This window comes from Trachypithecus francoisi, unplaced genomic scaffold (assembly GCF_009764315.1).
Source record: "Trachypithecus francoisi isolate TF-2019V2 unplaced genomic scaffold, Tfra_2.0 Lachesis_group1, whole genome shotgun sequence".
In the NCBI taxonomy this organism is placed as follows: domain Eukaryota; kingdom Metazoa; phylum Chordata; class Mammalia; order Primates; family Cercopithecidae; genus Trachypithecus; species Trachypithecus francoisi.
In genome coordinates this window covers 163,748,552-163,760,605 of record NW_022681454.1, presented here as the reverse complement: position 1 = coordinate 163,760,605, position 12,054 = coordinate 163,748,552, and the positions used below count along the sequence as shown (strand labels likewise).

The 12,054-nt window shown below is 38.0% G+C and overlaps 1 long non-coding RNA gene across 1 annotated transcript; it reads right to left on the bottom strand.

Annotated features, from left to right (window-relative positions):
* Positions 1 to 3,135: 3,135 nt before the first annotated feature.
* LOC117084852 lies at positions 3,136 to 6,925 on the bottom strand. Its single transcript, XR_004437709.1, has 3 exons — positions 6,789 to 6,925; positions 5,375 to 5,471; positions 3,136 to 3,335 (listed from the first exon to the last, which is right to left on the bottom strand). It is a non-coding gene; the product is annotated as an uncharacterized LOC117084852 (long non-coding RNA).
* Positions 6,926 to 12,054: the final 5,129 nt, after the last annotated feature.

Sequence of the window (12,054 nt, the reverse complement as noted above, 5' to 3'; positions counted from 1 at the left end):
TTGTACTAGCATGTCAGGTCACCTTAATCCCTCGGTGAGTAAGTGCTAGTTGAACTACTGAGATATTTTCATTCATTATAGTCTCATCTCTTAAATGTCCATGACATCTGTAACCAAGAGCCAATTACCAATGTAGGTCATTAATCATCAGTGTTGCTTATTGCCAAGAACTGGAGTGAAGCTGCCTACATTGCTTTAGTTAAATTTCTCTACAAAATGCCACGTAATGAATAGTTAGACTTTTAAGAAGAGGCCATTCTTACGTAGGCTCTGAATTAACTGCACATTAAGCTTCATAAGAAGTTTTTTTCCCCAACAAAATGGGACATTTCAAGTAGTTTATTTATAACATTCTTAAGTTTTAGCAATGGAGCATGAATTCAGATATAATAATATTTTTATCTGTCATAAAATATACATTAGACAATTAAAACCATTCACAGTTTTTACTATATCAAGAGATCCATTAAGGAAGTTTTTTGAAAAGGCCAATACGTATTAATAAATGCAGCCTGTAATATGGCTAATGAGCTTATATCTGAGGCCTAATCACTATAAAGCATATTTTTTCCAAAATAAATAGAACTTTCCAGATGGAGGAATGGTTTTCGTTTTAAGAAAACTATGTTTAGTCAAATTATCCAGGATTGTAATACTTTCATAGAGCCCCAGAAGACTGAGAAGCACTGAAAAAGGGATGTTATTTGTTCTAAATGAGCATTACAGAATTAGCAAAATGAATTTTATCCACTAATGGGTAGAAACCATATGAGATAGTCTGGCTCAGAAATAAAAGAATGCTCTGATAATCAGATGTCCTAAGAAGGAATGCAGTACTTTGGGAAAGAGAAAAAGCAAAACTGAGGAAATGGAAGGAGACTGGAGTTTGAGTAGATGAATCCATCAAAAGTTCTCAGTGCAGAAAGTAATGGCTTTTAAGAAAGCAAGGACCTAAACATTAATTATTCCAAATCTTAACCAAGCCTGCTATACACACAGCTGTGGGGAGTGAAGGATTCAAGCATGCCCAACAGAACAACATGATGCAGAAAAAGGACAGTACGCAGGGAAGGCAGAATATAGAATGCAAACAAAAACTTCAGAGGAAATCATGATTTAGAGCTTTTGAAAACCAAAAAGAAGGCCATGCATGGTGGCTCACGCCTATAATCCCAACACTTTGGGAGGCCAAGGCAGGTGGATCATGAGGTCAAGAGATCGAGACCATCCTGGCCAACATGGTGAAACCCTGTCTCTACTAAAAATACAAAAATTAGCCTGGAGTGGTGGCACACACGTGTAGTCCCAGCTACTCGGGAGGCTGAGGCAGGAGAATTGCTTGAACCCGGGAGGTGGAGGTTGCAGTGAGCTGAGATCACACCACTGCACTCCAGCCTGGTGACAGGGTAAGATTCCGTCTCAAAAAAATAATAATAATAAAGAAAGGAAAATAAAAAGATATTTAAGTTCCCCCAGGAACTTACAAGGGGCATTAGGAGCTAAACACCAAATGAGGGACTTAGTCCATTTTTCTTTGCATTTCAGATCACAGTATAAGCACAGAAGATACTTGAGTTACCATTCATCTATCAAAAATTTATTGAGTACCTACTATGTGACAGCCACTATTCCAGGGTTTGAAGATAAGGGAAAGCAATGGGCCAGTGTGGCTGAAGCAGAGTGGGAAGTATGAGGAAATGAGACAAGAAAGCTAACATGAACAGAATGAAGGGCCTGGCTGGCCACTGCAAGGGCCATGACTGGAACTTTGAGTAAGATGGAAAATGATCACAGGGTTTTGAGTGGAGGGGTAACATGATCTGACTTAACATTTTAACCAACCTCTGTCTAAGGTGTTAAAAAAATAAACTAACAGGAGCAAGAGGGAAAGAGGAAGACCAGTTTGAAGACCAGTAGAGTCATCCAGGAGAGAGATGGTGGCCATGACACGGAAGCTCACAGAGAAGGTGGTGAGAAGTGACGGAGTATGAATATATTCTGAAGGTAAAGGTGACAACATTTGCTGACAAACCGTATGTGAGGTCCAAGAGAAAAAGAAGGTCCAAGGAAGATTCCAAGGTTTTCAGCTGCACATCTGTAAAAGTGGAAATCAATTCTGATTTCTAAATCAGAGATATTTTTATCCTGCCTTTAAACTCCAGAGAGAGACAGAAAAAATGTTTGAGTGGCCACATTAGAATATGCAAGTTTTTGGCCACATTAAGCCTGTTTCCTTCTCCATTCTTACCCTGAAACATTAAAAGAAAGGCCTTTTGAGCCTGCTATAAGTTATACCTCAACAGTTTTTAATAGGATTTGAACTGCAAATAGTACACTTCGTGCATGTTCTCATTCAGTATAACTAACTTAGTGCTATGGTTTAAGTGTGTTCACCAAAGTTTATGTGTTGGAGACTTAATCCCCAGTGCAGCAGTGTTGGGAAGCTGGACTTTTTAGAGGTAACTGACTCATGAGGGTAGAGCCCTTATGACTGGATTCATGTTGTTACTGAAGGAGTGGGTTCCTGATAAAACAATGAGTTCAACCCTCTCTGTTGTGCATGCTCTGTTGCCCTTCCACCTTCCACCATGGGATGATGCAGCAAGAAAGCCCTCACCAGATGCCACACCCTCGATGTTGGACTTCCCAGCTATAAGAAATAAGTCTCTGTTCTTTATAAATATCTCAGTCTTGGATATTCAGTTATAGCAGCACAAAATGGATAAAGACCCTTAGCTTGTTTTGATTTTAAATAACTTTTGAACATACTTTCATTATTTGCAGTTCTCTCATTAAGAGGAAAACTGCCTTTATTTTAAAACAGTCTGGTACATAGAATACTATATAGTCATATGAAAGAATGAATCATATCCTTTGCAGCAACATGGATGCAGCTAGAAGCCATTATCCTAAACAAATTAATACAGGAACAGAAAACCAAATATCACACGTTCTCACTCATAAGTAAGAGCTAAACACTGAGTAGTTATAGACATAAAAGAAAGAACAATAGACACTGGGGACTACTACAGGTGGGAGGGGGAGGGACGGCAGGTGTTGAAAAACTAACTGTTGCATACTATGCTTACTACCTGGGTGACAGGATCAATCATACAACCAAACCGCAGCCTCATACAATATACCCAAGTAACAAACCTGCACATGTACCCCCTGAATCTAAAATATAAGCTGAAATTATAAAAGGTAAATAAATAATAAAAAGCAAATGTATGACATAACTTTAAAAAAAATAGTCTGTATACATTTATGAGTTCCTTGGACTATGATTAACATGGTTCTGAAAATATGTCCATATTCCTGAGTCTTCATTAATCCTGCAGTGGAGAAAGAAAGAGAGGAGAAAATGGGAAATAGGAGATTACAAGTAGTTTGGGCCATGAAAGGCCACCCAAGACATACTAGTCTCTGGGCCTGCTTTCCAATTTGCAAACTCAAAAACATATCACAGGATATGGTGAGATGAGGAAACGTCTTCCTCACTTTTTAAATAAAACCATTTAATGAAAGTACTTAGACATTACTGATGTTTGGGGTATATTTTTACTAAGCAGTAAAAGTAAAATGTGGTCAGACAAAAAAGTTGTGATTGCTTGCCAGTTTTAAGCTAACAAGCTCTAGGACTTGCTTCCTTTTCAAAATATGTGGCCATTTTAGCCACTGCTAAATCCAACAGCTCCAAGATGATTGTCCACAGAATCACAGACTGCTGTGCTTGTTCCCTTCCTCATGAGGATGTGTGAAGGTTTCCAACCATGCAGAGACTTCCGTGATGTTGCGATGCCAGCTGCAGCCCCAATTTCATATGCTAGAGGAAGACAGGACTGACCAGTCCTAAACTTTATTAGTGATCTTGGTTCTACTATTTAATTTCTGTATTCCTTTCACCACTGTTCCACAAATGCTTATATTTACTTTCCACATTACTCTTAAACTTTCTTGGCTCATAGACCTTTCAGGCAGTTTGTGGAAGTCTGAGTCCTTCTCAAATATCATGTTTCAAAATTTATTAGTGTAAAATGCATAATTAAAGAGGAAATTGGTCACATGGAACTGCAATTCTCTCTGCACTCCCCTTGGTGGTCCATGGACAAAGAAGTGGGTTCACAAGGATTTCTTGTTAGTAATCATGGAAATCCATTTCAAATTACTTATATCTTAACTCTCAGTTTTATCTCAAATAATCTTGCAGGAAATAAGAATGTTCATCAGAGAATTTACATGAGATGAGAAATAATACAATTTGACATGCTGATGAGGGGGCAGTTACATTGTTTGATGCCCCCTGACAAACCAAACCACAGACAGTTCCCGTCAACCACCCGCAACAAGTTCATAATCCACAAAACCAGCTCACAGACCCTGAGGTGAGTGAAAGGCACACTCTTGCCTGCATCCAGTCCATCATTCTTGACTGCTTTTTTCTAGCCACACACTTATGCTCAAATAGTAATATCATTTGGAATATCAATAGTATGGCCAAGGGAATTACAGGAGCTTCTGAGGCATTTTTACTATGCAGTAGGGCCCAGGGCCTCCAGGGGTTTTATAAGTTTGAATGTAGAATGGCCTGGAACATAGTAGAGTTGCAATAATTATTTTTTAATGACAAATGATGAATGTATAACCTTTTACATCAAAAAAGACATTCACACATTTTACTTTAATATACAACAACCTGTGCTGTCTATTGAACTGGTTCAAACAATCTTCTGTTATAGTTACTGGGTTACTGGTACTTTTTTTTTTCTGACACAGAGTGTGGAATGCAGTGGCTCTATCTCGGCTCACTGCAACCTCCGCCTCTCCGGTTCAAGCAATTCTCCTGCCTCAGCCTCCCAAGTAGCTGGGACTACCGGGCGCATGCCACCACACCCGGCTAATTTTGGGGGATTTCACCATGTTAGTCAGGATGGTCTCAATCTCCTGACCTCGTCATCTGCCCACCTCAGCCTCCCAAAGTGCTGGGATTACAGGCATGAGCCACTGAGCCCAGCCAGTTGCTGGTACTTTTAAAAAATCAGATCTAGGCCAGGCGCGGTGGCTCAAGCCTGTGATCCCAGCACTTTGGGAGGCCGAGACGGGCGGATCACGAGGTCAGGAGATCGAGACCATCCTGGCTAACACGGTGAAACCCCGTCTCTACTAAAAATACAAAAAACTAGCCGGGCGAAGTGGCGGGCGCCTGTAGTCCCAGCTACTCCGGAGGCTGAGGCAGGAGAATGGCGTAAACCCGGGAGGCGGAACTTGCAGTGAGCTGAGATCTGGCCACTGCACTCCATCCAGCCCGGGCGACAGAGCAAGACTCCGTCTCAAAAAAAAAAAAAAAAAATCAGATCTAGATCTAGGTCCTTACCTGATCTGTGTACCATTTCTCATTAATTGTTCTTAAAGAATGTCTGCAGCTTCCAAGACAAAAGAAGTTTTCAAATTTCTGGTTGGTATCACAGGGTCTAATAAAATTCAAAAAGATTTCAAATTTCTAGGATTGGTATGTTTATACATTTTTAATTTCCTTTAGCTTTGTAGTCTGTCAGAGATTAGCAGAATAAAGGGAAGAGGAAGATCTCCAATAGAGGAATAAAAATATAACAGAAATTAGGATTCTCCTCTGCAGCGAGTATGACCCGTGTAATTAAAAGAAGGAACAAGAAATACCTTCTTTTATGTAAATTATGAGGATGAAGTATGAGTTATTTTTCATGGATCACCCAAACTGGATCTGATCCATAATTATGTGTCCTAACACGAACCTGTGCATTACATAAACCTAACCTAAAATGCTGCTATTTAATAGGTTGGTTTTTAAAAATTCATTTAAAAACCACAGTTCTATCTCTTGAGGTGGATTTAAGTGCTCTTTAATTAGAGGCAGGAAGGTGATTTAAATTTTAGATATAAATAATTATTAAATTCCCTTCCAAAGTATAAGTCTATGGCATTCTTCTTTGCTTTTAAAATAAAACGTAACTGATTGAATTCCATTAAATTTTATTAGATCTTCCTTGAAAAAGAAAAAAAAAAGTTTAAGATTTTTAAATTTCCAAAATTCTAAAAAGAAAAAGTATTATAGAATTGCAGTTGGAATTCAGTTGAGGATTATTTTCTATTAATTCAAGGAAATGGGTTTTAATAAATACCAACTTGCCCTTTCAAAATATACTGATTAACACATATTATTAACAGTCTACTTTTTGTGTTAGATGCTTTTGGTTACAAATAATGGAAAATACCACCCAGAGTGCTTTAAACACAGGATATTTATTGTGTTTAACAAAAGGCCGGAAGAGGCTGTCTCATGGTTGCTCCATAATGACCTGGGGACCCACATTCAAACTCAAGCTCAGCGTTTCATACTCAGTTTTGTCTCAGTCAGTTGGCTACTGGAGCACAGGCCTCAAGTTCTCACATAACAAAGCCCAACACCAAATAGAACTCTTCTTCCAATCCCTCTGTCTGTTCAAGGTGAAAAACCTCTCCTAGAAGCCCCAGAGGTCTCCCTGCTACCTATCATTGGCCAGAACTGAATTTCATATTTCAAAATCAGTCACGACAATGGCAAATGAGATTGCCACAATGGTATAAAGCAATCAGGACTAATTCTTTGGCCCTGGGTACTCTGTGACTCTAATATCCTCAGGATTCTATGGGCAACGAAAGAGTAAGGAAACCCAGCAGCTTCTGCCATGCATAACATGTGCAGAGTATTATATACATACTTTTAAACCTTTTTTTAAAAAAAATAAAAATAAAAAGATGCATGTACTTACAACTTATAAATGAAGAAACAGGCTTTAAGAAACCCCACAATTTGTCAAGGTCACACTGTTCATGAGCAGCCAAGTCTGAACCGAGGCTTGCCTGGCTCCGCAGCCTCCCTCTGAGCCATGCAGTCACTGATTCTACCATACCTAGAAGAAAACAATGAGCAGGCTACTGAGGCTTGCAAGCCACTCATCTCAGGCTCTGTTTGCCGAGATATGATGAGAGTTTCAAACATATTTTCTTAGGAAAAGATGCTCATGTGTATCTTCTGTATATCCTCCACAAACGAGTATGTTTTGGTTCAAAGACAAACATTCCCTCAAGTTGAGATGACAGGGGCCATCAGTTCCACAGAAGGAAAAATATTACCCCTTCTAGTCTCTTCATAAATGGGTGCCGAGACCAGCATAGGTCATATGTCATTGGTGGCATCTTTTTGATGATTTGAGAGCCTCATAATTGTTTATTGACTCATACCCAGCTTCACTTCACTTCTGCTTCAGGAGAAACTATTTTTTCTATAATTTAGTGGTAAATGACTTTTGAATAATGAGAACTTGGAGGGAGGAAAGAGGAATTTATATGAAGCAAGGCAAATAATTGAAGATATTCATAATGCTAGTCATTTTTCTCCAGAAATAGCACCTGCTGAATTCCCTGTCTGGTTTTTTTTTCAGGTAGGAAAAAAATAATAAAAAAACAAGGCTCTGTGTTATCTTAAGATATTGATGCTTAGGTAGTAAGTGGCAGAGCAGCTGCTACTCTCATAAAATTCGACAGTAGCAAAATTTAATGTTCTCGACAAGCTGCTAATTATATTTTTTGTTGATATATTCTTACTAAAATTTTGTATTGTCTTATTTTATATTTGCAATCTTCCATCATGAAAACATATATATACTTTTTATAAAGTATGCATACTTTTTTATATATAAGGTATGTATACTTTATATATGTATACTTCATATATAGTATGTATATACTTTTTGCATATATACTCATAATATATACAAGTATATATAATTCTATATAAATTATATATAATAATAAAATATATAAGTATAGAGAGATGTACTTTTATATGTACATATATATATACACCCACCTTTCTAAGCTTTTAATACATTGTTTTAAAGTAAATGTTTACTTTAAAAACACTTTCAATCCCAAATGCATTTAATGAAACTATAATTATATTGATAAGTGAATAGAAGCGAAAAAGAAATGGCCCTTCGGGGTCATATTCCCAGTGTTGCTTTTCACTTGCCAATTGATGTGAATTTTAGTAATAGCTCTTTACTTTGTTTTTCCTTCTTTTTTAAATAGAACTTGAAAAACTCTTTAAGAAAATGGTGTGTTTTGGTATTGGTATCACAAGAGGAGAGCAAAGGAAATGTGTTATATATATTTTACTTTAAGTAGCCACAGTTCACCTGTCTCTTTACCTCTCATTTTTGCCTGCAAAAATATAAAAACAGCTCCGACAGATGGAGTTAAGAATAGGGTGAGCTTCCAGTGTTTCTGGGAAGTAAGGAAAGAACTGAGCAATCTGCAAGCTGAAATTATGCAAAATACAAATTCAGTTTGTCTGTAATGTACATTCTCCATGCTCCTTCCAATATCTTCCAAGAAAGCCTTTTGGACTGAGAGTTTCATATTGGATGTGGTAGCTAAGCAAATGTTGTCAATTCTTCCTAATTTTATATTTTTAGTTGTGCCTATCAGTTTAGAAATGTGCCTTTAAATGCTTTAAATAGTGCTGATCATTAATTATAGGTAGTTGTGGAAAAAAATAAGTATCCATGCTCTGAACATTTAAAATATCCCTTCAAACATAATAAGCACAATTGTACTTGGCCCATAGAAATGCCTTATCTTTTAGAGCTTGATAGTTTACAGAGTACAGTGCCAGGCGTGGTGGCTCACGCCTGTAATCCCAGCACTTTGGAAGGCTGAGGCGGGTGGGTCATGAGGTCAGGAGTTCAAGACCAGCCTGGCCAAGATGCTGAAACCCTGTCTCTACTACAAATACAAAAATTAGCCAGGTGTGGGGGCACACATCTGTAATCCCAGCTACTCAGGAGGCTGTGGCAGGAGAATCTCTTGAACCCAGGTAGCAGAGATTGCAGTGAGCAGAGATTGCGTCACTGCACTCCAGCCTAGGCGATAGAGCAAGACTCCATCTCTAAATAAATAAATAAATAAATAGTTCACAGAGTACTGTGTGCTACATAGCTCATTTGTTATCACATATCCCCATCTTCTTAGGTGCACAGGTGCACCTAATTATTCCTGTTCCACAGGTAAAGGTGGGGTTCCAGGATACAAAGTAATGTCACATGGATTGTAGGGGAGCTCAGAAAAAAAAATGGGTCTTGGACCTAAAGTTAGACATTCCAGCTACTTTACGGGGTATACGATTAAAAAAAAAATGGCTGGCAAAATGTCTTCAGAGAAATACAGGTAAAAAATCGAATAGCTTCATTCTGGTTTGTTTATACATAAGACCTACAAAAGGCAGCTTCAAAAGGCAGCAAAAAAGCTTTCTTCAGTGTGTGCATGATACTGCTGCCAAACCCTGATGCAGTTGGCATTCAGAGAACTTCAGCATTAAGACTAGCCCCTTCCTTTAATGGTGCTGTTCTCTCCTACTGATATTTTTAGTTTTATTTTTTCAATATCTTAACATCTTTATCAACAACCTGTTGCCATTTTCTATATCTAGAAATGCAAAGTGAAAGACTATATTAACATTAACTTGGCCAAATTCTTATTGCTGCCAACGAAAAGCCTGTTATATACTGGCTGGTTTAAATGTAGACTATGCAAATTATTCACAATGTAGAAAGCATGATTATTGCTTTTCATAGTCTTATTTTAATGATGAGGACTTTCTTGTGCCTCTTCATGATTTTCAACTATGTATTAATATACACCAACTTTTCCATATGGATGGTTATATACTTTGAAAATCAGCTCAGCATCACCCTGGTTCATGGGAGTTGTTAGTATAATATTTTGACATTATTGTAAAAACAAACTAGGAAAAAATAGTTTGGCAGTTCTTCAAAATATTGAACACAGGTTTACCATATGACCCAACAATTTCACTTCCAAATATATACCCATGAGAAATTAAAATGTATGTGCAGTGCACACAAAAACTTTCACACAATATTTATAACAGCACTATTTATAATAGCCAAAAAATTAAAACAGCCTATATGATTTTCAGCTCATTAACAGATGAACAAAATGTGGAGTGTTTGCACAATAAAATACTATTTGGCAATAAAAAAATGAAATACAGATTATCATTTTAACGTGGAAGTGTTACAACATTATGCCAAGTGAAAGAAGCTAGTCACAAAAGAGCGCCTATCAAATGATTTCATTTGTATGAAATGTCCAGAATAGGAAAATCCATCAGGACAGATAGTAGACCAGTGCTTGCCTAGGACGTTAGGGGTAAATAGGAAGTGACTGGTAGTAGGGAAAGGTTTTCTTTTGGGCATTTTGACATGTTCTATAATGTGATGATAACTCCATAACTCTGAATAGGTTTGTACTAGCTCATTCTCGCATTGCTATAATGAAGTACCTGAGACTGGGTAATTTATAAAGAAAATAAGTTGAATTGACTCACAGTTCCACAGGCTGTACAGGAAGCATGGCTGAGGAGGCCTCAGGAAACTTACAATCATGGTGGAAGGCAAAGGGGACGCAAGCATCCTGCATGACTGGAGCAGGAGGAAGAGACCAAAGGGGTAAGTGTTACTTTTAACCAACCAGATCTCATGAGAACTCACTCACTATCAGGAGAGCAGCAAGGGGGAATCGGCCCCCATGATCCAATCACCTCCCACCAGGCCCCTCCTCCAACACCGAGGACTACAATTTGACATGAGATTTGGGTGGGGACACAAATCCAAACAACAGCAACACTAAAAAACAGTCCAGTTCTGTACATATTAAATGAGTGAATTACCTCAATAAAGATGTAAAAACAAAGTACCTAGTATACTTCTCTCAGGCTTTCTAATTTGATATTCAGGATTGGCTTAGTCAAAAGACCTAGATTCAGATCCTGGGTGACTGAGCAGTGTGTAGGCAATCACTTATCTCTCTGCTCTTACTGTTGCTGCTTCCTCCTTTTACACAAAGCAAGGTTTCCACTAGCTGATTTAAGATCAGTTCCAACTCGATGAACCAGGATTATTTGGATCTCTTCTTCATAAAGGCAGAATAAGAAAAATGCTTTGTAATTACACATTACTTTGCCTGCCTTTTACTAGAATTCTCAGACATCATGACTGAGGGATATGCTATTGCTAAGGGCAGATTATCAGCTGAGAAAAGCTTGAGCTCACATTAATCACGTGACTCAGAGTCCAGATGTGTATTCACCAACAGGCTTGCAAAATACTCAAAAGCTTCACGTTTGTAAAATCTACTCTAACATATACCTGATTACTCCTTATCTAATGTCAGCAGACTTTAAACAATCTATAGACTTATGGAACTTGAGTTGGTAATATATGTCCTGTTCTATATCTTTATGTATTCCCTAGACTGCAGATTCTATATTTTTTGTATATTTGCTAAAATATAAAACCCATTGTCATTTAGGTAAATAAATATTTCATTTGAGATATCACATGCTCATTCTGATTATTTAAAAGGTGAAGGGAAAATATGTACCCCTGGCTGTGTATTTCAGCTTATTGTAAGTTAGCAGTTTCCTTAGTTCCCTGCTCCCACCTTCATCCCATCCTTTTGTTCCAAAGCAAAAAGAAGTCTAGAAACTGATCAAAAACAGAAAGGATGTGTTATTTGAGTACCGGTCTAGTTACCCCTGCTCCTACCACCACCACACACAAACACACACAAATCATTAAAATAAGACATAGTCTATGTGTAACAATCTGAAAGGTATACAAATGTATTCATGCCACTAATATTTGTAAATGCTCATAGCAGGCATTTATCTTAATACACATGGGACCCAACTCTACAGGTGAAAAGGCTAGATAAGACACGGCCATGTGTACTTTCTCTAATCCTCTACAAGGAATGTACCCATTCACTTTTGAGAGAGGAAAACAGGACCGACAGGGAAAGAACCTGCCTTTTTGAGGCTCTGAAATCATATCACATGTCTCTCTTTCAATTCTTCATTCTCCAGGTGCCCATAACCTGAAACACAAAGTATGCACAGGGACCCCTTGAGATACTGTCCTATAGTACACATCTCACCTGAAAGCAAGCAAG